This window comes from Ziziphus jujuba, chromosome 12, assembly GCF_031755915.1.
Source record: "Ziziphus jujuba cultivar Dongzao chromosome 12, ASM3175591v1".
NCBI classification, from domain to species: Eukaryota; Viridiplantae; Streptophyta; class Magnoliopsida; order Rosales; family Rhamnaceae; genus Ziziphus; species Ziziphus jujuba.
In genome coordinates this window covers 11,177,566-11,204,626 of record NC_083390.1, presented here as the reverse complement: position 1 = coordinate 11,204,626, position 27,061 = coordinate 11,177,566, and the positions used below count along the sequence as shown (strand labels likewise).

At 30.8% G+C, this 27,061-nt stretch overlaps 1 long non-coding RNA gene and 1 pseudogene across 1 annotated transcript; one reads left to right on the top strand and one right to left on the bottom strand.

Annotated features, from left to right (window-relative positions):
* Positions 1-173: 173 nt before the first annotated feature.
* LOC112489332 (probable LRR receptor-like serine/threonine-protein kinase At1g56140) lies at positions 174-22,366 on the bottom strand (annotated as a pseudogene).
* Positions 6,070-8,097, top strand: LOC132800285 (uncharacterized). Its single transcript, XR_009635281.1, has 3 exons — positions 6,070-6,509; positions 6,622-6,682; positions 7,897-8,097. It is a non-coding gene; the product is annotated as an uncharacterized LOC132800285 (long non-coding RNA).
* Positions 22,367-27,061: the final 4,695 nt, after the last annotated feature.

Genomic DNA, 27,061 nt, shown 5'->3' with positions numbered 1-27,061 from the left:
CATGTGTAACAAAACAAGCCTAAGTTATACCAAATTTTAGTTTTCACCTACCCTCACTAATGGAGCTGTAAAACATAGAACATTGATTAGCATTAACAAATGATTGCTCTGCATCGTCCACCATTGTTGTGCTTGTCGATGCATTATCATTATGAATGCTAGTATTGGTTCTTTTAGCTGTAGTAGTATAGCTCATTTGGCTGAAGATGGTCAGAACTGTCGGTCAAGTATCCAGGTGTAGAATTCGTAGTGGAAGCTTGAACATCTCCTGAAAGCATAGCCACCACACGTGACATTGATGGTCGTAAAGAAGCGAACTTTGAGTGCACAACAGGGCTATTCTTATCACTCTTCTTACTTCTTTCTCATTTAATTCTGACATTAATGCTGAATCCGCCAGTTCAACTTCTCTTTTTTCTTTGTAGAGGTTCCAAGCCTTGTAAGTAATCAACAAATTATACAATCAGTGAAAGTTATTATCTATTAACCCCCGTTTATTGAGAGAGAACATATCCTTAGCTAAGATATTATAAATATAAAGATGGTTCACCTCCCAAAAGTTTTCTTAAGCTTTTTGGAAGAGCGGAAATTCTATATAGTATTGAAGCCATAAATAAAAGATGTTTTGTGTCCAATTCAAACCAAAAAATACAGTCGGGCCTATGTGTGACAGGGTATGGATTCATTTCAGTCATTCTGTAAATCAAAATGAAGCCATTTCCATCATTGATGCGTCTTATGATGAACGTGTGTTTAGAGGCGCTTCATTTTTAGCAAAAGAAAACTTTTAACTATGAATGAGTACCTATGTATATCTAGAGTCTCACAGAATACCAATATTAAGAAAATTTCAAAGTTCAAATATAAAGAAACTGTTAAGCATCTGCAGTGCAAAATATTATAGTTTCATACCCATCCAAGAAGATATGTCTTTTCTTCATCCAAGCTTGAATCAGAATTTGCCCTACCACTAACAATCTCTAGAGCCACAACACCAAAGGCAAACACATCAGTTTTATCCGTAAGGTGGCCGTGCATAGCATATTCCGGTGCAAGATACCCACTACATCAGTAACAGTTCTGTTTCCAGATTATTACAGATACATTAAAAGAAACGACCAAAAATAAAAGAATAAAAATGGATGTAAAACTGAAAATTAAAGGTGATAATCGGTCTGCAAGAGCTAACATTGTTCCAGCAACTCGGGTGCTTATGTGGGTCTTCTCATTGTCATTAAGCCTGGGCAAACCAAAATCTGATATTTTGGGGATGAGATCAGAGTCAAGGAGAATGTTACTGCCTTTACGTCTCTGTGTACGATTTGAAGTCTTGACTGCTCATGAAGATAAGCTAGGCCTCTTGCTATGCCCATGCAAATGGCATAACGTGAGGACCAATTGAGATTTAAGCTTTTATTTCCTGTTCAAACAAGCCATAACTTGTACTGTTATTTTGTTATGTATTACTTAGATAAGCAGGAAATAATTGTTCCTGCATATACCGAATAATGCTTGATCGAGACTCTTGTTTTCCATATACTCATAAACAAGGAGTCGATTATTTCCCTCGAGGCAGCATCCATACAATTTCACCAGGTTACGGTGTTGCACAGCAGAGATTGTAGCAATTTCGATCACAAACTGGTTCTTTCCTTGGTGGGATGTTTCAGACAGTTGCTTGACAGCAACAACTCTTCCATCTCTAAGTGTTCCCTGTTGAATGCAAACAGTATTTCATATTAAGAAAAACTATACATCCTATTAGTACTTCTATTCTCATTTTATGACAGAAATAATCTATGCATCTCTGTAGATAACAATGATACCATGGCCTCTATGGATAACTACAGACCATCTACAAGAAAGCTTAAATTGCAAAAGACACAAAGACATGAAAACGATTTTTCCTAGGTACCAACTTGTAAACTTTATGGCACTGACAAATTACCTTGTAGACAGGTCCAAATCCTCCTTCTCCTAACTTATTATCAGAACTGAAATTATTTGTAGCCGTCTTTAGTTCATTATAACTGAAAGCGAATGGTCTAACATCTAAACCAAGGAGCTCTGCAAATAAAGAATAAAACAACATTCATTTCATGATTGTAATTTTTTTTTTTTTTTCTTTTTGAAGTGTGAAGAAATTCAGAACTTTCAATAGTCCACAGGTATATAGAAGTTGCTGGCGCAATCAACAACATTCAAAATGCAATAAAAGTAATGATTTAACCTTCATTATCATTGGTCTTGGACTTTTTTCTTCTTTGAACCACATATGATATCATCAAAATGAACAGAATGCTTAAAACTCCAGAACCAATTCCAATTCCAAGTGCAGGACTAGTCCTTTTCCTCTTTACGGTGGTAGGTTTGATATTGACAGTAGGATAAAAGTCTGTATCCAAAGCTCAGTAGTCAATCACATGTTACATACATGAGAAGAAAGCATGATTTTCACACCATATTACCTAGAGTGGCACTGATGAACGAAATAGATGGTACATATGTACCTTCTATAGGTATGGAGGAAGTCCCTTTACCAGCCCAAAAGAGATGGATTTCAAGATAGCTTTTTAACACCTGAGCCTTAAATATCATGTGGACAGATTGGGAAGTAATCCCATCTGCCTCCTTTCTTATGTTGAAATTCTTAAAAACAAGTCTTCCCTGGAATAAAGAATAATAATAATCAAAGATACATTTAAGAAAAACATTGTTTGATTCCTAGAACAAACGAGGCTTGGGCAATTAGTTGGAATAATAGTGTGAAGAATATACTATACTAATAATCACAGTGTGCTATATCAGTCCTTAAAACCTTTAGAAAAACTAAGGACATATATTTGCCTATACTGGATAACTCAACAAATCTAAACAAGACTTGAAAATCTAGAAAACAAATTTTATGGAGTTCAATTGTTATGATATAAACCTGGATATAAATATCGAGCACTCGCCTCCCAAGACTTCTCCAAGATGAAGAGTCATCAAAAGCTACTTCTGCAAACTGGAGGTTCACAGTGTAGTTGCCATTCTCAAGTCCCAAACCATAGTATCTTAATGATGAAGCATAGAGCCTTGATGTCTAGAATAGTTCTGAGTCCAAAGTTTTTGTGAACTGACGTGGTGAAAAACTTATATATGGATTGGTCTCTCCAGTAAAATGTCCAACATTGCTAACCGCCCATCTTTTGGAGTTGCTAACAAAATATGTTGCTGGACCAAGAATCTCATTGTCCCTCTCATACACAAGACGATCAGAAGATATAATATCCTGACCACCACAGTTAATTGCCAATGTCTTATCTGCATAACTGATATAAAAAGGATACTTTTACCCATATGTTCAGAGTAAGGTGAAGGTGTTTCATTTCTGCACACTCAATACAAAATGAATAAGAGCTTTAACTTATTTTACATTGCGTTTTCAACTGTACTTGCAGGTCTCATGACCTTGATTGCAACGAAAGTTCTGCTGAAGACAGTTCAACCCCGAAGTCAGAACACTGAAGTAAAAGAGGAATGACTGAAACAGTTAGACATGAGAACATGCAATTTTGTTGGACAACAACCACTAGCCATTTTTTGCAGTAAAAAACTATGAAGAAGAAAAAAGGAAGAATGATGATAAAGCAAGACTTTCTTAGAACCTATCATGGGTATACATAGAAATTACTATTTGTGTTAAACTTTGTGATGACATGTCATGCAGTAAAGGAAGACGGACTAAATATGACATGTTAGTTCTTACCTTTTGTTATGACCATCACATGGTAAATCGGTACAACAATCCATCCTACCAAAATTATTAGGTCACAGAAACTCTAATTTGCCATCTTTCCCATACCCTTTATATTTAAGCACAGCACATAGGGAATTAATTACCTTCTATTTAAACTTTCTACTGCGAAGTTGTTGCCTACTAGATTACTGCGTATTACTAAAAAAATAAATAAATAAATAAATTCAAAAACGATGTCAATTTCATATTGAATTATATAATGAAAACCATATAAAAGCCATATTCTTTATGACTGTTAGAGAAAATGTCACCAAAGAACCATCACATTATACCATCATAAGAAAGTAAGGAAGCTATATTAAGTCGCTACAAAAAAAAGGGGAATTAGCGACTAAGTTTTTAGTGTCCAAAATTGTTCAGTCACTAAAAGAGTCCATGAGCAACCAAATTTTGGTTTCTAAATATTTGGTAGCCGATGTAGAGAAAATGTTGGTCAACCACTTTTAGCAATCAAATAATTGGTCACTGATGATCATATTTTATGACCAATAAATATTTGGTTACTAAAGGCGAGGGCGGAAATTTGTTCCCCTTTTTTTTTGGCGGGAAGAAGATCTTTCACTGACTAAAATATATTTGATCACTAATAGCTATCATCAATGACCAATGATTTGGTCAATAGTAGTCTAAAACAATATAAATATTTGACTTATAGCAACTGATGATTATTGGTCATTGAAACTACATATCAGTAACTAATTGGATGGCTGTTAATATTTTAAATAATAGAAAATTTGAAAAAGAAAACATACAGGTAAAAACCTTTAATGGCTATTTAAATTTGGTCACTGAAAAACTATATCGGTGACCAAACATTGGTGGTTGAACCTTCCAACTACTAAAATAATAAATAGGTAAAAAAAATTAAAATGTAGAAAAATTAGAAAAAAAATATAAGTAGATATTATAATATTTAGTAACTTTTAGTTTTTAACTAATTGTATTTAAAATTATAATTGTAATTAAATATAAATCATAATCAAATAAGGTATTATAATAGTAAATATTTATAAATAAATAGTTTTGGTTATTTTAAATGATTATAATTGGAGAAAAGTTGTGGATGAAATAAAGTAGATAAATGAAAAGTATTTAAAAATAGGGAGAAAAAAGAAAATTGAACAAGCCAATGGGAGAGAGAGAAATTGAGGAGCATAATTAATCTTTTACGAGTAAAATAATAAATAGGTTAAACAAAAATTGAAAGGTAAAAAAAGTTTACCCATGTGGGTCAGCTATTGATTTTTGTTTTTGTTGGAATTATAATAGTATTGGATAAACTAAAGGAATGGAAGAATTTAACTTTAACTTCAAATTACAATCTTAAGAGAAATCTTATCGAGATGACAACATAGAAAAATAATCATATAAGAAAAAATTATATGTACAAAAAATCCTTATTTATTGATAATATATCTTATTTTATAACAAAAAAATAGAAATAAATAATTAGAATAGTTCAACTAATTGAAAAGTAAAAACTAAAATTTTATAAGTAAAAAACGATCTAACATACTTATTATTTTATTATGATTATTATTAAACTGTACATAAGTTAATATATATATATATGTAACACCCCGTCCCGAACCATGTCGGAATTTTGCACGTTGACCGAGGTTGACCGTTGACCGTTGACCGAAGGGGTCAAAAGTTGACTTTTTGATCCGGTTGGAATTCTAGGTTGACTGAGGTACTGTTACGAAGTACACGTTGGCACGAGTTCGTAGACTGGTAGCACGTTGAAAACGGAGCTACGGTTTGAAAGTTTTGAGCAAAACAAGTTGAGGTCCAAACTGTCCAAGGGGTGCCGGAGTTGACTTTTTATTCATGTAAGGTTGAGCGTTGACTCATGCATGATTGTGAAGTGCTCGTCGATACGAGTCCGTAGACTAGCGGCACGTCCGATTTGGACATGTGGTTTGAAAGTTATGGACCTGTAAAGTTTTTCAAATACTGTATTATTTTAATATTATTTTTACATGCATAACGAGGTGCCACGTGTGACTCAATGAAGGTGGCCATGTGTCACCATGGTGAAATGCCACATGTCAACCATGTGAAAAAAAAAAAAAAAATCAAATTATTTTATTATTTTTGAATAATAATATTATTATTAATATTATTTAATTATTTCTTTTTCTTTTCCTTTTTCTTTCTCTTTTTCGTTTTCTTTTTCTTTTCTTTTCCCCACGTGGGAAAACACCACCATTTCTTTTTCTTTTTCGTTTTCTTTTTTTTCTTTTTTCCCTTCTTCTTCCCCGAAACACACACGACACACAGTTATTTTTCTTCCCTCCGGCCGTCCCTCTCTCTCTCCCGTGTTTTTGAATTCCGGCCACCCATAGCCCTCACGCGCCAGCCACCAAGGAAGCCCGCCACCTCGCGAGCTTGGCCGCCAAGTTTCACGGCCAGCCGCCGCCGGACGCGCGCCGATCGGGCCGGAGAAGCCGCCGGCCGGCCAAGTTTCTCTCTCCTCTTTTCTTGTGTTTTCCGGCCAGCCCAGTCCCAATTGAGCCTCCTATCCCCCTATTTTGGGTCCTCTGAATCCAAAAATGGCCTCCAATCCCAGAAATTCGAAGCGGTTTGCGAGATACGAGGAAGTGAACACCGGCCGAAACTTTCCGACCAAATTCCGGCCACCTCCGGCGGAATTGGGGTCGACGGAGACCGGATTGGTGATCCTCGTTCCACGAGCTTCGATTCGGTATATCATTCGACTATTTTGGTTAACGTTTGCGTTTAAGCCCCCGGGTACCGGGTATTATTTATCCGAATAAAATATTAATTTATTTGACTGTCTGTGAATTTTGTTCTAGGAGCACCGGTGAGTCGTAGAATTGATCCCGTGGTGGATCATGGGTTAATTGCGTGCTCCAGGTGAGTGACTCACCTTTAAAAATATTTTTGGGATAATTAATTGTATTTATGTGGTATTAATTTGATATTTGTAATTTCTGCTTATGTGGTGTACTTTAAATATAATCGGGAAAAATATTATTTTATATATATTTACCCATTGGTAATAAATGGAAATTTTGGGATCATTAAGAAATTCCCGATTATTATTTTATTGTGGTTTAATTTATTACTATGCATGAGCGAAGTGGATTTCGGTATTAATTGTACATGATTTTAAGTAATAATTTCCGGGCATAATTGGGTTAAATATTTTACGAAAATATTTGGTTTAATTTTATAAATTATGCCCGCGGTATTTCAATTGTTGAATCTCGTATTACGAGAAAAGGTATGGTTTTATCTGTTATCGATGTTTTCGTACCGGGTTGTTGAATAAAAATATGTGGGATGGTGTTTTGTGAAAATTTGGTATACTTCCCACGGTAATTTTGTAAAACGGTACGGTTGGTTATTATTGTTTATTTTTAGACGCACTCATACAGTATTGGTGTTCTGGTGTATGGTGTATGGACACGTGGTAGTGCGCGGTTATTATCTGGTTTAGCGCACGGTTATTACTTCACCCGTGAGTTGCCATTGGACCGTGGGCAGGCAAGGTTATTGTTGTGCACAGCCGCCCCCCTCCTTGGCCGGGTGATGGTTTTTAGCAGTCGGTACTGTCGGGACGCCGAAGTGACCACTGCAGGTTTCTCTCTTTAACCTCCCGCCAGTCGGTGCTCGGGACGCTGGGTATCGGAGGGCATCACCGGTATATGGTGTGGTGCGTCAGGTGTAATTGTCGGTGTAAATTGCAATTAAAGTTTAAAACCCCAAAGGTGTTCAAAAAAAAAAAAAATTATTTATTATAATTTATTACAGAATATTTATATTTGGGGTATTTATTTATTTGTTTATTTGTTGTTTATTAATTCGTTTGGTTCCTTGGTTTTTGGGAAGTACGTACAAGGGTTTTGTGAAAATGTTTTAAAAGGGGAACATTTCAAACAGAGTGAATAGTGAGGGTTTTGAGAGAAATTATTACTTCAAATATTTATTTATTTATTTATTTAATTGTTCGGTATTGCTTAATTAAATTCCTTTATTTTTATATTATGATTATTAAAGGTGTTTAGTAGTTAGGGTCACTCACTGAGATGATTAGCATCTCACACTCTTAAATTCCGTTCCCCTAGGTCCAGGTTGGAGACGTTGATTGTCCGGGGCGAGCCCGACGTCTCAGTTCGTTGCCGAAGGTTCAAGAAGTTTTTCTTCCCTTTTTCCTCTCTATCTTGTATTACATTCTTATCCGTCATTTTATAGATTCCACATTTGTTGTATAATGCTCTGTATACTGTATTGTTGTTCTTATGCACTGGGTTGCTACTGTTGTTTTATTTTGAAGTGCTGCAATTTGTGGAACCAACTTGTAGTTTGTGGGAGGAATAAGGAGATGTTTTTAGAAGTGTGTTTTCAGTGCAGGTAGTTTGTGGTAATTAAATCCCTTAGGGGAGGCTCTGCCGGATTTTCCGTTGGAGGGTTCGGTAGGGTTTCCCTGGGATCAGGGCTGTCTAGGGTTCCGGGGAAGGAATTCTGGACGGGTCCTGACATATATATATATATATATTTTATTTTGCTATGGATAGGATCAATTTCACTTCATATGGTGAGAAGCTAACATCAAATATCATTTCGGAATGGTCAATTTTGTATCAAGGTGGACAGATTCACTATGTAAGCTTGTTGTATGATAGAGTATTTACTCTGGAAAAAAATTGGCCCTTCCAAAATAATGTCTGACTTCAAATTCTCATTTTATACAATTAATGGTCTATGGGAATATATATATATATATTAGTGTATATATTTGTTTTATAATATAGCTTTTTTACAATATGTATTTACAACAGTTAAAATATTTTTATAAAAGTAGACTTATATTAAAATTTCATTTATCCACAACCATTGTTTATTGATATTTAAAAACATATAGTTCATTGAATTTTTACAGGATTCCTTTTTTTTTTTAAAAAAAAAAAGAATTTTGCTTTAATATGTTACTAAATTTATGTTAGTTTGTCTATTATTTTTAAAAATTAAATTTTGAAAGGATCTATGAGTTTTCTTTGTTCGAATAAAAAATCTAAGAGTTTTAAAAAAATACCTAACTTGACTATAAAGTGTTTACCAAATGATTTGGCGTATGATAATATTTAATTAATTTATTTTTTAAATTCATTTATATATTTAAGGATCACTACCTATATTTAAATTATATAAATATGTCAACAATATTATTATATTAAAACGTGTCATTCGCTAAATATTTTTTGTTAACATTTTGATATCTGTAGCGATACTGATAAATTATGTTATATATATATATATATGCATATGCAGTGTTCCTTTTTTTTTTTTTTTTTTAAAGATATATGTTTTTTTATATTTAGAGCATATTTAATGGGAAATGTGAAGTGCTATTTATGTGGTATAAAAATTGACATATTCTAAAGTTAGATGGCATAAATATAAAGTCAATTTTAAAATTATTCTTCAACAGCAATATGTAAAATGATATTTATGGCTATTAATTAATTATATATATTTTATTAAGTTTTTTGTTTTTTTTTGAAAAATATTGACTTTTTAATTTTTTTTTTAAATTTATAATGATTGACAAAGGCTCCAAATGTAGGGATCAACTTAGCAGTATCTATTTATTTTTGGCACATCAACTTGACTAGTTTGATATATTAAAAATAATATAGAAATAAATAGAGTAATTTAATATGCTCTTAATATTATCAAATAATACTTAATTATTTTGTTGATATACAGGAATAAGTTTATATTTACAATGATCTCTCTTCAGTGAGTAACTAACTAATAAAGCCAACATAACTTGATACATTGGCAACTTTACATTTATTGATTAATTTTATCATTTTTTAATAAAAATAATTAATTTTAAATTGACTAATTATATTTTTCATCCAATCCACACCTATAATAATATTAACTCTTAAAATTTATTTAGAAATAAAATCCATAGTATCTATATATAACTATAGATATCATAGATAAAAAAAAAAATTTGATATTTGTAATATTAACTATAAATGTTTTCACTTTATACATAATAAAACTTTTATTTTTAGATTTATTTTGATTTTTTTTTAAACCAAAATTTTATTTTGACCTTTGGCGGGAAGATTGCCGCCTATGAGTTTTGGCCCATAAATTAATTAAAATATTTGGCCTTCGATCTTCCATCTTCTTTTTCCGCGTTCTTCTTCTTCTTATGCGATTTTCTCCTTCGATCTTTCATCTTCTGCGTTCTTCTTCTTCTTCTTCTGCGTTTTTCTTTTCTTTTCCTTCGATCTTCCAGCATCTTATTATTTTTCTTCTTCTTTTTCTTCAATCTTCCAGCTTCTTCTTCTCCTTCTTCTTCTTCTCTTTTGCATTTTTCTTCTTCCATCTTCCAGCTTCTCTTCTTCTGCGTTTTTGTTCTTCGTCTTTCATGTGATTTCTTTATGTACAAAATTAGGGCTTTGATTCATGGGATTCCTTTATCTGCAAAACTAGGGCTTCAATCTACAAAATTAGGGCTTTGATTCACAAGGAAGAAGTCTTAATTTCGAAGGCTTAAACTAGATCTACAGCATCGAGTTTGGAAGGTAAGTTTTCTATTTTTTCCGTCTACCTGTTGTTGATGTGTTGCTTATGTGTTGGATGAAATACTCCATGTTGGCTAGCTTAATAAACACCATTTTTGAGTTGCTTGTGTCTATTTCAGATGCTGCTTTGAGAATTCTGCATATGTTTCTGATGTTGCTTTGAGCATTCTGCATATGTTTCTGATGTTGCTACATTCTTTATAGAATACTTTGGAGTAATGTTTCTTGAGAAAATTTTCTGAGCATTTTTTTTCCCCATGATGAAATGATTTGTTTGTGCAATTGTGTAATTAAATCTCCAACAGAACAACTTAACAGTAAACATTAGCCATATTTTTACAAGTTTTTTGAGAAATCCTCACTTTTTTATGTGAACTGTATTTTATAAGCCCTTTCCTTAAATCATTATTCTTCACTTTTGTTTGAAAATTTTCTTACTTCCTCTTTGCAATTTTTACAGAGTAAAACAGTAGGCTCAGTAGGGGCCTCATCCGCACAGGTACTGTTCTTACATATCCATTGCATCATCTTCTACTTCTTATGTTATATGTGTGTTAACTATATTGTACCTATATTTGACAGCCTGCTCCTACAAATACACCTACAACTCTGCCCAATTCAAATTCTACTACTGCACTTGACACATATGTTGAAGAACCATTAGTTGACTTGAAAACCACCTTTTCAATTGTGTTTTTCTTTTTCTTTTTTCCAATTTGTATCTGGTCTTTGGATTAGCTAATATTATATCTAAGATATGTATTATCGTGCAGGCCCCCCTAGAGCACCACAGCTGCTTCAAACACTGATGAGTATGTTTTTGTATTTATAATGATTTTATATCACAATTTGTTACAAATGGTTTGGTGATGAAACTTGTTTTTGTCGAGATAGTTAAGAGTTGAACCATCTTTAGTTGGACCCCCTCTGCTCTTGTTCTTTTCCTTTTACTCTTCTGCTCCGCTTCTTATCTCTTCGCTTGTCTTGTCTTCTCCTTCTACCTTGGTTTTACCCACCCTTTATTTATTCTTCCTCCCTCTTTCTTCTGCTACATCTATTGTTTAGTTATTATTATTATTATTATTTAAATAATTAGTTCCTAGGCATATCATAATATGCCAAAAAGAGCTTTGGATGACTGTAAGGATTTAATGATAGTGAGTTTGAAAAGAGCTTTGGATGGGATAAGGGCTTGGAGACAGGTTGGAATCAAGCTTAAACTAGGAAATTTGGATAGCGTCAATTGCTATTTCCTCAGATGAATTGAACATGATGGATCACGTAATGGAACAGTTGAATGTGATATGTCACTGGCTCTATTTGAATTTTTGCAAATAATGTTTACAAATGTTTATTTGTTATAATTTTGTGAGGCAAGAAAATGAAATTTTGTTGAAGTGATGTTAACATCTGATAATTCTCCTCTTCCACTTGTTTATTTCACTACTAGAATTGCATTGATAAATGATGCAATAAATGCGTCGCACAAAATAAACAATGACGTATCGTACCGTGTCACTTAACGTCTTGTTGTTAAATTCATAAGACAACAAGTGATGCAGTATGAGAATCATCTATTTTTTAGTTTTTAGCGATACGTATTGATTTTTCGCGACGTATTCTATCCATCTACTTATAGCGATGTATTCTATCAATCCATTTATAGCGATGCATTATTTAGCGACGCTTCACTACAATGTCGCTAAAAATATATTAGCGATTGTTTCATATAGTATTGCTAAATATATTAGTTGCGAATGAGTTGCTTATTTAGCAATGCATTAATAGAGTCGTTTATTTAGTGATGCATTAATAGAATTAACTATTTAGTGACGCATTAATGTAGTTGATTTAGAGATGCATCGACACTTTTAGCAATGCATTATTTGTTAATGAGTCACCCTTTCTTTTCTTTTTTTTAATTTTTAAAATTTTATGAAAAGTGATTAAAATAGTAAAAATATAAAAATAATTAAAATACAAAAAAATGAAAACTAGCTTCATCCAAAGTAATTAGAATATAAAAATTTAAAATAAATATTTCGTCATAACAAATTAATTATCAAATAAATTAAATATCATCTTATTGACATATTTTTACATAATCTGTAAACTATTGTATTTTTCATAACAAATTTAATATTAATTAAACTTCCATGAATGCATAATCATTGAGATGGAAGTTGACATCCTTTTATTAACGATATTACACTTCATACTGCATATGGAAAAATTAAAAAAGTTAGTAACATTTATGCAAAATAAATAAAATATTAATCATTATTAAATTTGTAATTTAGTAAATGAAAAATTTAAAGAATATTACCATTGTTTTTAAGATTTGACGAGGTACATTTCGTCCTTCACAGTTATTACAAACATAGTCATTTTCACATTCATCGATACTTGGCAACTATATGACAAATAGATTGTGAGCCATCGTAGTATTTCCAAGAACATTTTTTTCAACAAAAGTACAATTTTGTGGTGACGTTAAAACAATAGACCATTTTGAATCAAGTTGGTCTTCAACATAAAATACTTGTTGAATTTAGCAAAACAATGTCAAGCAATATCACAATCTAAGTAATGCGTCGCCTGTTAAATATATATATATATATAAAAAGCTCAGTTTTGGTGCTCTAATATTTTTACTAGTTATTTGTTATTAAAATAAAGTTATATTTATTAAAAGAACTAAAAAAAAAAAAAGGTGACGAGAGAACAGACGACGCATTATTTAAATAGTGTGTCACCTGTTAACTATATATAAAAAAAAAAAAATAGTGCATCGCCTGTTAACTGCTCAGTTTTGGCGTGCTAATACTTTTATTTATTATTTGTTGTTAAAATAAAATTAGATTGATTAAAAGAACTAAAAAAAAAAGGTGAGGAGAGAATAGAAGATGCACAATCTAAATAGTGCGTCGCTTGTTAACTATATAAAAAAAAAAAAGCTCAGTTTTGGCGCTCTAATATTTTTATTTGTTATTTGTTGTTGAAATAAAATTAGATTGATTAAAATAACTAAAAAAAAAGGTGAGGAGAGAACAGGCGATGAACAATCTAAATAGTGCGTCGCCTGTTAACTATATATAAAAAAAAAAAAAACTAAAAAGGAGAATAGGCGATGTACAATCTAAATAGTATGTCGTCTGTTAACTATATAAAAAAAAAACTCAATTTTGGTGCTTTAATATTTTTACTTATTATTTGATGTTGAAATAAAATTAGATTTATTAAAAAAATTAAAAAAAAAAAAAGGTGATGAGAGAACAGGCGACGCACAATCTAAATAGTGCGTCGCCTGTTAACTATATATATAAAAAAAAAAGTTCAATTTTGGCATTATAATATTTTTACTAGTTATTTATTGTTGAAATAAACTTAGATTGATTAAAAAAATTTAAAAAAAAAAGGTGAGAAGATAACAGGCGAAACACAATTTTAGTAGTGCATCACTTGTTAACTATATATAAAGACAAAAAAACAAATAATCAGCTCAGTTTTGGCATATTAATATTTTTACTGGTTATTTGTTATTGAAATAAAATTAGATTGATTAAAAGATCTAAAAAAAAAATTGAAGAGAGAACAAGTGACACAAAATCTTATTTATGCGTCGCCTGTTACACATATAACCAAAAAAAAAAAAAACCAGCTCAGTTATGTTACTCTAATATTTTTACAGATTATTTGTTGTTAAATTAAAATTAGATTAATTAAAAAAACTAAAAAAAAGGGAGGAGAGAACAAGCGACGCACAATCTATATAGTGCGTCACTTGTTAACTATATATAAAAAAAAAAAAAAAGCTCATTTTTGTCGGTTTAATACTTTTACTGGTTATTTGTTGTTGAAATAAAATTAGATTGTTTAAAAAATCAAAAAAATTGGAAAGTAAAGGGAAGAGAATAGGCAACGCACAATCTAATTAGTGCGTCGACTGTAACATATATAATAAAAAATAAATAAAAAAACAACTCGGTTATATCACTCTAATATTTTTACTGCTTATTTATTATTAAAATAAAATTAGATTCATTAAAAGAACTGAAAAAAATAAGAAGATAGGAGTGAACAGGCGACGCACAATCTAAATAGTGCATCGCCTGTTAACTATGTATTAAAAAAAAAAATCTCAATTTTGTTATTCTAATATTTTTATTGGTTGTTTGTTGTTGAAATAAAATTAGATTGTTTAAAAGAACTTTAAAAAAAATAAAAAAATAAAGGGAAGGTAACAGGCGACGTATAATCTAAATAGTGCGTCGCCTGTTACATCTATTTAAAAAAAAATTAAAATAAAAAAACAAAAAAACCAACTCAGTTATGTTGCTCTAATAGTTTTACTGATTGTTTGTAGTTGAAATAAAATAATATTATTTAAGAGATTTGCAAGAATAAGCTACACAAGAAAAATTATATAATTGAACAATAATCTTCTATAATTAAATTTTATTATTATGTAAACATAGATTAGTGGTTGGTATTCATTTTTCATAAGTAGCATTTAAACGTACAATACAATTCAGATAAAATATACATGCAGTATTAATGATGACTTTGGTCAGCCCTACATTCAGCTACCCTTAACGGATGTGTCGCATGTCTTTTGTTTTTAGCGACCTTTTGAGGTTGACAGTTTTTGGATGCGTTATATATTTATTGAATTTTTACTGATGCATTAACCTCAGAGTCGCGGTTTTGTTTTTTCAGACGCGTTTGTTTCGTAGCATCGCTAAGTGAGTGTCACTAGATATCAATTTCCGTGTAGTATTTTAATTAGAAAATACATAATCTGGATTCTGCATTATGTTATTTAAGTGTTGCGATGATTGAAATGGTTTTATATTTTTGTTTTACATATGGTCAAGCTGCTTTTTTTTTACTTTTTGGTATTCAATCTTAGTTTTGTAGGTTGTAGGTGAAAGGATTATGATTCTCTACATGATTTATTTGATAGTTTTTTATTCTCATCCACATATAAGTCATTATGTATTTGGTTAGACATTTGATCTAAACTCCAACTTTTAGATATATACTTTTTTTACCATCTATTTGTTTTAGATCTTTTTAGGTGGTATATTACATTATGACACCTTAGCGTTCATCATTTGGTTTAAAACATTAGCACTGAAATTTTATATATGTAGTGGGCATTAGCACCCATGCCCATCATCACCATATCTGCATGCTGCATATTAAGCAATTTAGGGGTAATTTGAAGCTAAATCTTATAAGAAATTATCTGAAAAAAAACATTTTAAAAAAATGTATAAATCCAACTTTATCAATTTAAAAACTTCACTACTACCAGAATATGGAACAAAATGTCATCCATGAAAAAGACCATTTATCTTTGCATTTCAATGCCCTGTTTGTCCCAAATTTTGATATACTGGTTTTGGCTTTTGAGGCTTAAATGAACCTTCTAAATGAGTTTGAACTCTTTTATTAAAGAGCTTAAAAAACCAAATCCAATGAAGTGTAGTTTCTCATGAATGACACGATTGTATAAGTAGAAATTGTTAAAGAAGCATAATCAGGAAATTATATGTAATGTAGTTTTTTCTTGCTGTCATAGTGTTATGTTTGTTTCTCAGCATATTAATCCTTGCTTTTCTTGCCATAATAATTCTATTATCAGCCAAAAGAGGAAAGCTGCAATAGCCTTCCCAAGCCACTCCTTACATTGCCAAAATATTGTGAACTATGTCTCTAACTTGAGCAATATAGGAAGATGCTGTGAAGGGATAGGAGAGGTTACAACTTTTCCTCTGGTCCTTCCTGTTGCAGATTGGTTTCATTGTTACTAAGGCATACGTTATGTTTTTTTATTTCAACCTTACATGGAAGATGTTTGTTCAAATGCAGCATATAGTTGGTAGTTTTAAAATTCCATATAGGTTAAGTTGCACCTAGAATTTTATCTTGAAGTTATTTTAGCAAATTGTTATAGTAAGTTGGTTTTCATTTGATATTAGTTATTCTATTTTTTCAGATTTCAAGTTTCTAAAGACTAAGACCATTTTTGATGCAACAAGTTCAATGCAACATTCGCCTCCCACTTGCACCATTGCCCACCAGCACCGTTGTTATTGTTAGTTGCACTTGTTTAGATATTTTATTTTCTTATATTGTACACATTTGAATCATTGTTTTAATTGTGCAATGACTATTATATGTATGTAATGACATTATTATTTTATAAATAATATTTACAATTTGGGTATTATAAAATTTTTTTAATTTGCTTTTATATATTGTGTGCTTTTGCACCAATAGAAAATAATAAATTTATTTTAAAAAATATAAACAACTAAATTAATTGGCTTTTAGTGATCAACTTTTGGTTGCTAAATATAGGAGTGTCCAGTGACAATAGACTGGTTGCTGAATATATAGCACCAGCGACCAATATTTGGTGATTAAAAATATTTCAAAATATATGAAGACCATAAGTGATCAAGATCTTGGTCACGGTCAACAGTTTTTAGCAACCAAATTATTTGGTTCCAAAATCTTACTTGTCAATGACCATATTAATAGTTGCTAATAACTATGATGTTGGTCACTAATATGACTTTAGGATACCAAATTTTGATGAATTTGGTGATTTTGTCTGACTTTTAGGGACTAAAACTTGGTCCCCAAAAATTCAAAAGTTGGTCGCCAAAACTCAGAGTTTTAATAACCAAAAGCTTTAGTTACTAAAAACAATCCGTTACAATGTTTAAGCGACCACCCAGTGACCACTGTTTTTTGGTTGCTAATTTACTCTAGGGACCAAAAAGTCAATGTTTAGCAACTAAAACGGTGGTCACTGAAAATGATTTTTTTAGTAGTGAGTATAGATATAAAAGATATTAATTAATTAAATTTATCAAAAAAGAAGAAAGCCAAATACTTTTCTAAAATGTCAAGACTTACAGTTGTAAGTTTCGTTGATTGACCCACGAAGGGATGTTGCCTGCTAAATTATTGTATGGCAAATCTCTGCAATTATAGTGTAACAAGCATTTAATGCAAATTCCAGACAATAATACATAATACCATGATTATTGTTTCATGGGATCAATTTCTTGAAGAGAAAAAGGTAAATAATGCCAGTACATTTAGTTTATTAGGTTAACCAATTTGAAGGAAAAACAATTTCAAGATAATTTTTTATCTTCAAGTTTTGGATTTTCAAATAAACTAGTGCTTTATATGCTCATGCACCATGCTTTAACAGAATTTTATTTAACAGGAAAAGAAATAAGGCAATGGCAGAATGGCAAAAGGAAATTGGAGAATGTAATATGTCTCAAGTTCAGGTAGCAAATTATATTGTTAAAGTTCAGATAAACCCTAAGCATAGGTTAGCTGATGTGGATACAACTTTCTTTTCGTCTGAACATGTCTATAAGAATATTCATTTATAATTGATTACTCCACTAAGCTCTAATTCTCGCAAGTTCAGGTAGTAAACTATACTCTGATGTTCAAATAATCCCAGTAAGACAATGCAGATTCAGTTAACTGTACGGATATGTCTTTCTTTTCTTCAAGAACCATGTTAACTGGAAAACACGAATTCTAATACATTATAGTAGAGGGAAACTAAAAAATCCAGATGCACTCACATAACACTAAGATGCATTCTTTTTTGTTGGGGCAGGGAACCATTTAACTTATTGTTGCCAAGAAACCTGATTATGGAGACAGAAATATATAAATGCTTCAATAAATTGAGTATCTGTTGGGAGGCACTTGATACAATAACAAGAATCTTAGTATATTACAGGAAATAGAGCGAACTCATATTAAAAAGAGAATGAGGAATCTCGCCAGTTATACTGTTGAAGCTCAAATCCCTGTAAAATAAAACTTCCATGATTCATAACAAAAGCCGGCAAATTTAAAAGAAGAGCATTCCAACGAAGCATGCACACAAACACATAGACATCCAAATATTGAACTTATATGATGACTTTGAGTAGAGACTATTACAACAAGAAATCTTGCACATTTCTACGCTCACAACTTATTTGATAAGCGTTCCTAGTCAGTTTTAACTAATTAATTGAATGTTATTGAAGCTGAACGAAATAAAACAGTTTCAGGTAGTATAAATTATAAGTTGTAGATAACTAAAACTAAAAATGTTGTCACAGCTCCAAAAAGTATATAATTAAAACTTACAGCTCTGACAACTTCTGGTACTTTCCAAGACTGGATGGAATTGAATCGGAAATGTTGTTATTCCTCAGTACTCTGCAGGATGAATTAACAAGTCGTTATTAGTAACATACCTGAAGAGTACACAAAATATTCAATCTTAACCAAGAACCATGTTGCTTACAACATAGTTAGATTCTTCATATCCTTTATAAATTCGAGGGAAGAGTTTCCATTAGTCAAATCGCTCACACGCCTACAAATATATCATACATGAGATTGTTAGCTTCACATATTTGCAGATAGATGAGATGATGGACATGGATACTTACAACTCTAACAGAGAAGTCAGAGCGGAAAATGTCAATTGTATAGAACCTTCAAAAGCGTTGCCTTGAAGGCTCCTATAAAATTGTTCACAAATAATTAATTATTAAGCATATAGCTTTCATGTTAACTCAATCACAGAAATGTTACCATGCAAATGCAGTTGAAGGAAAATAGAGAGAACATCGAAGCAGTGTTTTACAAGGATTTGAGCTTCAACTAATTTCCTATGAAATCAGGCATCCTGCCTGTAAGTTCAGTGTCTGATGGCCACCTGCCAAAAAGTGAGAGCGTACCCTTCAAAAAATAATGAACATATAATTTTTCTCCACAGAGTATTCATAACGTTTTGATTCAAATTATGGGAAAAACAAGGTCAGAAAGTTCTTACACAGTTTCCAAATTTTGCAGATTAGCAAATGTTTAAGGAATCTCACCATTAACTCCAGAACTGTGAATGTAACTGCCAAATACATAATTATCATAAAATTTGTTAGCATTTAATATTTATTTAAGTTCACATAAACAAACCTTTCCAAAAAATAAATATAGACAATAGATAAGTTAGATGCAAACAGTCACTAAAAAAGAGAAACAAGTAAAAGACAACAATAGATCATTGCAATCAACTAAGAATTCTGCAGATTTTGTAGCCATAAATCAAGAAAATAGAAATTATGCAAACTGTCTGTCTATAAATTTTTTCCTTCCAAGAACTTGGCTATTGTTAGAAAACCTGTTAAATGATTTATTTTTTTATTTTTTTATTATCTGTTAAATAATATATTTACGTGGATTAAAATTAACCATATAAGTTACTTTAATTATCAGTTTGGCTTCTCTTCTGTCACTTTTTCTAGAGCTTGCTATACCCCCAACATATGAAGAAATACAGGACTTAGACCAAGTAGCCTTTGACAAAGCAATGATCTTAAGGAATTTATTGGACTATATGACATGGTCTTAATTGTCATGTTTCAAAGAACTTTTATAGTGCAAAAATCATTTTAGAACTATTTCAAAGTTACACTTTGTCTTGCAACTATATACTGCCTAGAAAACATTACAAAATCCTTGAACTGCAGATAGGAAAAGAAAAAGTGAGAACAAGAAAATAATCAAAAACTTACAGTTTCTTGCAATTCCGATAAATTCCCCAGTTCTGATGGCAGAGGACCAGAGAAGTAGTTTTCTGCAATAGATCTGCAAGAATAAAATACCATCAACGAATGAGCATTTCTCAAGGATTTATAGTTCTCTTAGTTTCAGATCATTATGTGTAAAAGTACAAACAAGACAACAGCTACAAATTTTAAAGCGGACAACATAATGAAAACATAATAATATTGTTGATGAATACTTCAAGAGGCCCCAATCCATTTGGTAAGGTGACTAGAAAGTCCTAAATACTTTAAGCTAGAGGACCTAAATTTAAAAATCTAGAGTAGTATATTGCTAAAATACAATTATCTTTGGTTGGAAAAAACATGAACGGACTAATAATTTAATACTATAATCTACCAGGACCTATAAAGAAAATACTGCATTTGAAGAAAGTGGTTTCACCAGTGATAAAAATTCAAAAGCATCATGCTTACATTAGTACATCACAGGTTGAGGTTGGGTAAGCATTACTTACAAGAATGATAAATTCGTAAGTTTTCCCATTTCTTTTGGTAGTTCTCCAGATAATGCATTAGTCCCAACGTTCCTAGTAACAATAAAATGAAGAACACATCAAGCAGAAAAAAAGAAAAAGAAAAAGAAAAGGCAGCTATATATATATATATATCTATTATACATTTATTAGTTCAAAATCAAAATTTAAGCAGGCTTACAGGTATTTCAAGTGCGTCATATTGCCAAAGTCCCTGCAAGAAATGAGGAAATCAAGAACTTGTAAAAATGCTTATATTGGAAATTAGAATCTACTCTAATTAAACTATGTCATCATATACAATGGAAAACCAATTTGGCTCTTTCGTGAAGAGAATTAATCAAAGACAATGTTTGAGGAAACCATACAGATGGAAAAGGTAACTCAAAGTCCACAGCTCTTCTGGAATTGGACCAGCAACATCCATATCAGTAACAGTCCTGCAAATAAATATCGATGGATCACATATTCTGGAAATATATCGATGATTTAAGGTAAAGAATAAAGATCATACATAAAACCTCAAATTCTAGTCACCATATACAGAGTTTTGAGTCAACGTAGTTCATGATGGATAGAACACATTGTAAGTGGTCTATGAGTGAACAGATCAATTATGGAATGAGACTCACAAATGGACAATGTGGCCAAGAGAGCCATTGCCATAAGAACAGTTACATTTAATGAAGACTTTATAGTCCCTACTGATAAGTGGGAAGGGATCTACTGCAGCACCACTGCACTGCTCCCCACTTCTGCTCCCATTATATGTGTTATCCGTTGCATTCCACCGTGTAAAGATCAAATACAAAGCTCTGACTGCAGCAATCAGATTCAGAGATAATGGAGGATATGGTCAGTGATAACTCTGAGATTTTTAGAAAGATATAAAGTTTATTTTACTAATTGAATGCAAAAAGAAAATAACAACAATTACTAATCTACTATCATTATTGGAGCTTACAAATTTAGAATTGATTACATTGATGAAACTCTATTTTCAGACTGCTTAATTATCAGGAGTGTTTAGCATACCAAATGTTAATGGGCACAGAGTATTGATTCAAAATAAATCATATAGTGTTAAAAAAATAAAAAATAAAAAATAAAAAAGTTCATTAAGGTGTTGTTTTCTTTACATTATAAATGTTGAATTAAAAAAATTTCTTTCTTACTAGATAAACCTCCGCTAAGTTGCCACAGAGACTAAAAAAATGCAAGTATAGAAGTGCTAAAATTTAGTAATTGATGGCTATTCTACATGGTGTTATGATACAAAGAACAAATAACAATAAAAATAGTATGTATTTCTCATACATTTGCTGTTATATAGCAGTGAGTTATATGCTAAATCCAATATTGAAGAAAAAATGGAAAGACAGACTAACAGATTCCTACCCATTTCATTGAAATTTGTATCTTGCAAAACCAGATAACAATAAAATGATGTGAAAGTTTCCAACAAAGTGTTCTTGTAAAGAACCCACCTTTGCACAAACAGATTGGCTGCATGATAGTAAGCAGTCTCGAAACAAAAGCACTACTACTAACTCCTAATAAAATTGTACTTATGTACTGATGCATTGCAGCTTGAGATTTTCTAAACCTACTAATTTCAATTTCTTCGGTTAGTTACGTACAATATTACCATATATATAGCTAGAGAGAGGTCAATAACACTTGGAATTATGCAAACAAGCAAATACAGGAAGAGAGAGACAGACCTTCAGTGGGATCTATAATGGGTTGAGTTTTATTGTGAGCTCCAGTAAAAGAAGCAAGGCCAAAAATGCAAGCAGAACACAAAGCAAAGACAATGAGTTTGTGATTTCTCTGCCACATTGCTTAATGCAAAAATTCAGGTTGGGAAACTACCATCTACTGATATTGTCAACATACCATATGAAGAATCTAGAAACACATAAATAAAAAATGTCTTTTTTATATGTCTACTTTTCATTTAAATAAATGACTGATGATTTCACTTTACCATATAAAAATGCTGATAAAATGGAATATCGGTAAATAAAGAGAACCATACATGTTGGTTTGGTTCAGGGTGAAACCACTAAAAAAATACCTCCAAGTCACGAATCTGATTTAAAAAAAAATTAAAAATGTAAATAACAAAAAGCGGCACCTGCTGCAATATAACTGTCAGATATGTAAAATTAAAGATTTTGCTGCTTATTTGTAGACGTCGAGAACTTGCGTGTATAAATATTTTAGACGTGCACATTGTAAAACAGAATAGACGTTTACCGTAGTACTACTGAGTAAATTAACATGAAAATAGTATATGTTAAACGGAAATTTTATGGTGAAGACGGTCCGCATGAGGACTACAGTATTAGTGACGATTTTTTATAGTATTAATGACGGTTTTTTAGAAAATCGTCACCAATACTATGAAAAATCATCATCAATACTATGATCCACATGAGAACCGTCCGCACCATAAACCGACTGTGTTAAACACCATATTATTTATATACAGATTGTATAAAATGCACATGATAAAGTGTTTTAGCCTTAAGATAAAAGAAAAAAACAAAAAGGTTCAACTCCGTGGCACTTCTGGTCAAAAAGAGTGCGCATATGAGAGAGGGCATTGGAGAACGAACAGAATGGCCTTTCCAGCAAAGCCACGTTCACCATAGAATAAAATATTTATTAAAAAAAAATTCAAAAAGGAAAATGATTTTAAAAACAAGTTACATAGAGCACGCGGCATTTGGCAACATCATTGAACTGAAAATACTATTCCGAATTACGAGTCAATGCTCAAATTAAGCCATAATTTTTTTCCTATTCAAATTCAAAACTATATCATAAATTATGTTTGACACCGAATATAGTGAGATAACAACTGCTATGTGTCAAAGCAAAAAAATAAAAATAAATAAATAACAATAACAACTGCTATGTATAATATTTTAATAAATAATTAAAATCTAAAAAATACAGTTTTTCTTTTCATGAAAAATAAAAATGTAGATGGTAAAATAGTAGTTTTAAACCCTTGTTACGGTATTATATTTTTTCTATTATAATTTAGAAGGTATAAATAAGATAGTAAAATAATAATTTTTAACTCTTTATATTTTTTTTTTCTATTATAATTTATAGTTTGTAAATTAGATGTATTTATAGATTTAGTCTAATAATAAAAACTATTAAAAATGCATTTTTATATTTAGCGTTCACACTTTGATATTGGTAAAATCCCTTCTTTTCCGTTGTAATATTAATTTTGTTTAAAAAAGTTGTCTATTAAAGATTATAAGGCCGAGGTTCAAAATACACCCTGTTTCTCTTTCGAGTAGGATTAAAAAAAAAAAAAAAAAAACACTTATTTATCTTGGTTTCATTTCCTAAAATCATAAGCTTACATAATAAAACATTAATTCAGACTTTAAAAGACCTCTATATATTTAAAAAATCTAGTTGTATTTAATTAAAATTTTTGAAGAATTTTTTTAAAATTATGACGTGTTCATTCTTAATTTTTATAAATTTTTAAAAAATTTCAATTAAAAAGTTTTAAGATATTTAATTATAACTTTTTAAATTCTCATAAAGTTTGAAAATATTTAATATAGATTTTACTTTTACAAAGAGTGGACTTTTATAGACTTTTCCAAACTTTATAGTGAATGGTATATATATCCAATAGCATGTATTGTTTCTCATTTAACGTAAAAACTTTGATTGGCTTTTCAGAGATTAGAAAAGCACGCATATAGTAAAGAAGAATACGACCAAGGGAGAGAAATCCAGTCCATAACACAAAACGTTTCCGGTAATTTTCATATAATAGAGCTTTGATGAATATATCTATTTTTTATTTTTTGTGGTATTGCATATAGATTTTTTATAGTTAAGTAGTTTTCTCATTATCATAGGAATTTTTTTTTTAGAGTTTTAGAATTTTTTTGGTTAATTTTGCTACAGTTTTTGTGATTTTTATGGCTTTTTGTTTTTGTATTTTTGTTCTACATTTTCTATTTGGGGATGATTTAGGATCTAAAATATTATTAGCTTGTTGCTGATTTTGTAGAAAAAGAATAGGTAAAGTCGAAGAAAGTATTTTTTTTTTCTGAATTTATTCTCGCCGGAGATATTTTGTGGGTATAATATCTTTCGGGAATAATTTATAAATTAAGGAACTTTTTTTAGTTTTTTATTCATAAGAATTTCTGATGAATCTGAAAGACATATTATGAGACCGTGGTTCAAGATACACCTCTTTTTCTTCAGAGTAAGGGAAAAAAAAAAAAAAAAACTTATTTATTTTGGTTTCCTTTCCTAAAATCATAAGTCCATCCAAATATGGCAATAATTTATTGTGTAGCATTTTGTTTTTTTTTTTTTTTTCTTTTGCATTTTGCAAACTAAAAATCTAACATGGAGGACCAATTGTTGGTCCATCATAATGCTAACGATTAACAAATAACATTTATCTTCTTATATAGTTTTGATACAAATACTTTTATCACAACAATTTTTTTTTTATTAAAACTTAAAAATCGTTTGGTTGTCTTTCGATGATGTCTGGATGTTTTCATTAACTTCTTTAAGCCTTACCTTTACCCAAAAAAAAAAAAATATATATATATATATATACACACACATAACTTCTTTAACCTGTAGACGCAGAGACAAACTTTTTAAAAAACATTATAACTTGTCAAAAAAAGAAAAAAAAGAAAAAAAAGCGAACCTTAAAATCGAGTTTTAATTTTACCGGGATCGTTGGAAAAGAAAAATAATTTTGTGATGAACATTCAAAATATTCAAAAGAATTATTAATAATACAATCAATTATTATTTAAAGAATTGCTTATTTTTGTGGTGCCTGGCTGGATGTCAGTTTTAAGAAGAAATGTTGATAAAATTAAGTATGGTTAATAGAGGGCGCAACATGCATGTTTTAATTAAATTGCATTATAGTGAATGAAATTGCTTTAATTTGCATTAAGGACTGATTAGTTTTAGTACTTACACAATAGAACTTATTTTATTAAGAGTCTGTTTTCCAATGCAATTTAATTTTTAGCACAGCAAAATATTAACTATATATGAATCATGGGTAACTATAGCTAGCTGGATAGAGTCTCACTGATTTAAGAACATTTCAAAATGCAAGCCTTCAAAAATATGACCGATGGATGACACAAGAGTAAGAAATTTTTTTATATTTTTTATATGCAAATCAACGGGTAATTTTCTTTGGTATATTATTTACATAGTGACCATCACGAACTCCAAGAAAATAAAATATATAATTACACATGCACATAAAACTAAACTAAACCAATCTATAACAATTTTCATCACTTTAACTAGCTAGGTTAGTGGAAGTTACTTTTATTGTTGTATCACTTATATTGAGCTGATTAGAAAGTCAAATTTACTATCGCTCAAGCAACTTGCAGGTGTTTCAGCCAAAAAAAAAAAAAGAAAAAAGAAAAAAAAAAAAAAAGGTGTTGTAATCTCGTTGGTCACTCGAACATCTCCTGGAAAGCATTGCCATCACACGTGACATTGTTGGTCGTAGAGAAGGTGAACTTTGAGCGTACAACAAGGCCATTCTTATCACTCTTCTTACTTCTTTCTCATTGAATTTTGATATTAATGATGAATCCACCAGTTCAACTTCTCTTTCTTTTTTCCAATTAAGCCTTATAATTAACCAACTAATTATAAATCAGTAAAAGTTATTATCTAAAAAAAACCATGTTTGTAGAGATAGAACATCTCTTATTTACCGGTTGTGATAATATAATATGATAGTGAAACCATAAACAAAAAAGATTTTATGTCTAATTCGAATCAAAAATGTAATCGGTACTATATGTGAGGTGGTGTATATGGATTCATTTCATTCGTTCTGTAAATCAAAATGAAACTATTTCCATTATTGAATATCTATTACGATGAACGGACTTGTGTTTCTAGTAGTTTCTTTTTAGCAAAAGAAAACTTCCAAATTAATAGTGAAGGACAAAAAGAGAAAGAAAGTGGAAAAAACCCCACCATAGAGACCCATTGTTATGCTACTAAATGCCCTTTTCAGTTTTTAACTATGAGTATCAAAAAATAAAAAAATAAAAAGAGAAAAAGAAAACCATGGATGTGTTATACAAATGAAGAACGAAAAAGACTTGCAAATCCACTTTAGAAAAAGCTTGCAAATTTAGCTGTGAAAAATCAATGCAAAGTTTTTTTAAATGAGGTGTCAATATTTCATTGGAGTAGACAGGGAAAGGATGATAGAAGGGAACAGATGATCTGTGTGCCGCACATTATACCTACCTAGACACATACACTGACACATACGAAAAACAAGATTCGCACACAATAGGCATAAATAAATATTGGGAGTTCATGGAATTAACAATGACAGATTGCTTAAAAATCTGACTAAACTTCGAAGAAAAATTAAAATAATGATAATAATTAAAATAAAAAAAAAGTTACGTTCCATTTGATCTTGTCAGATTCAACCGCAAATGGTCAAAAACCACAAATTGA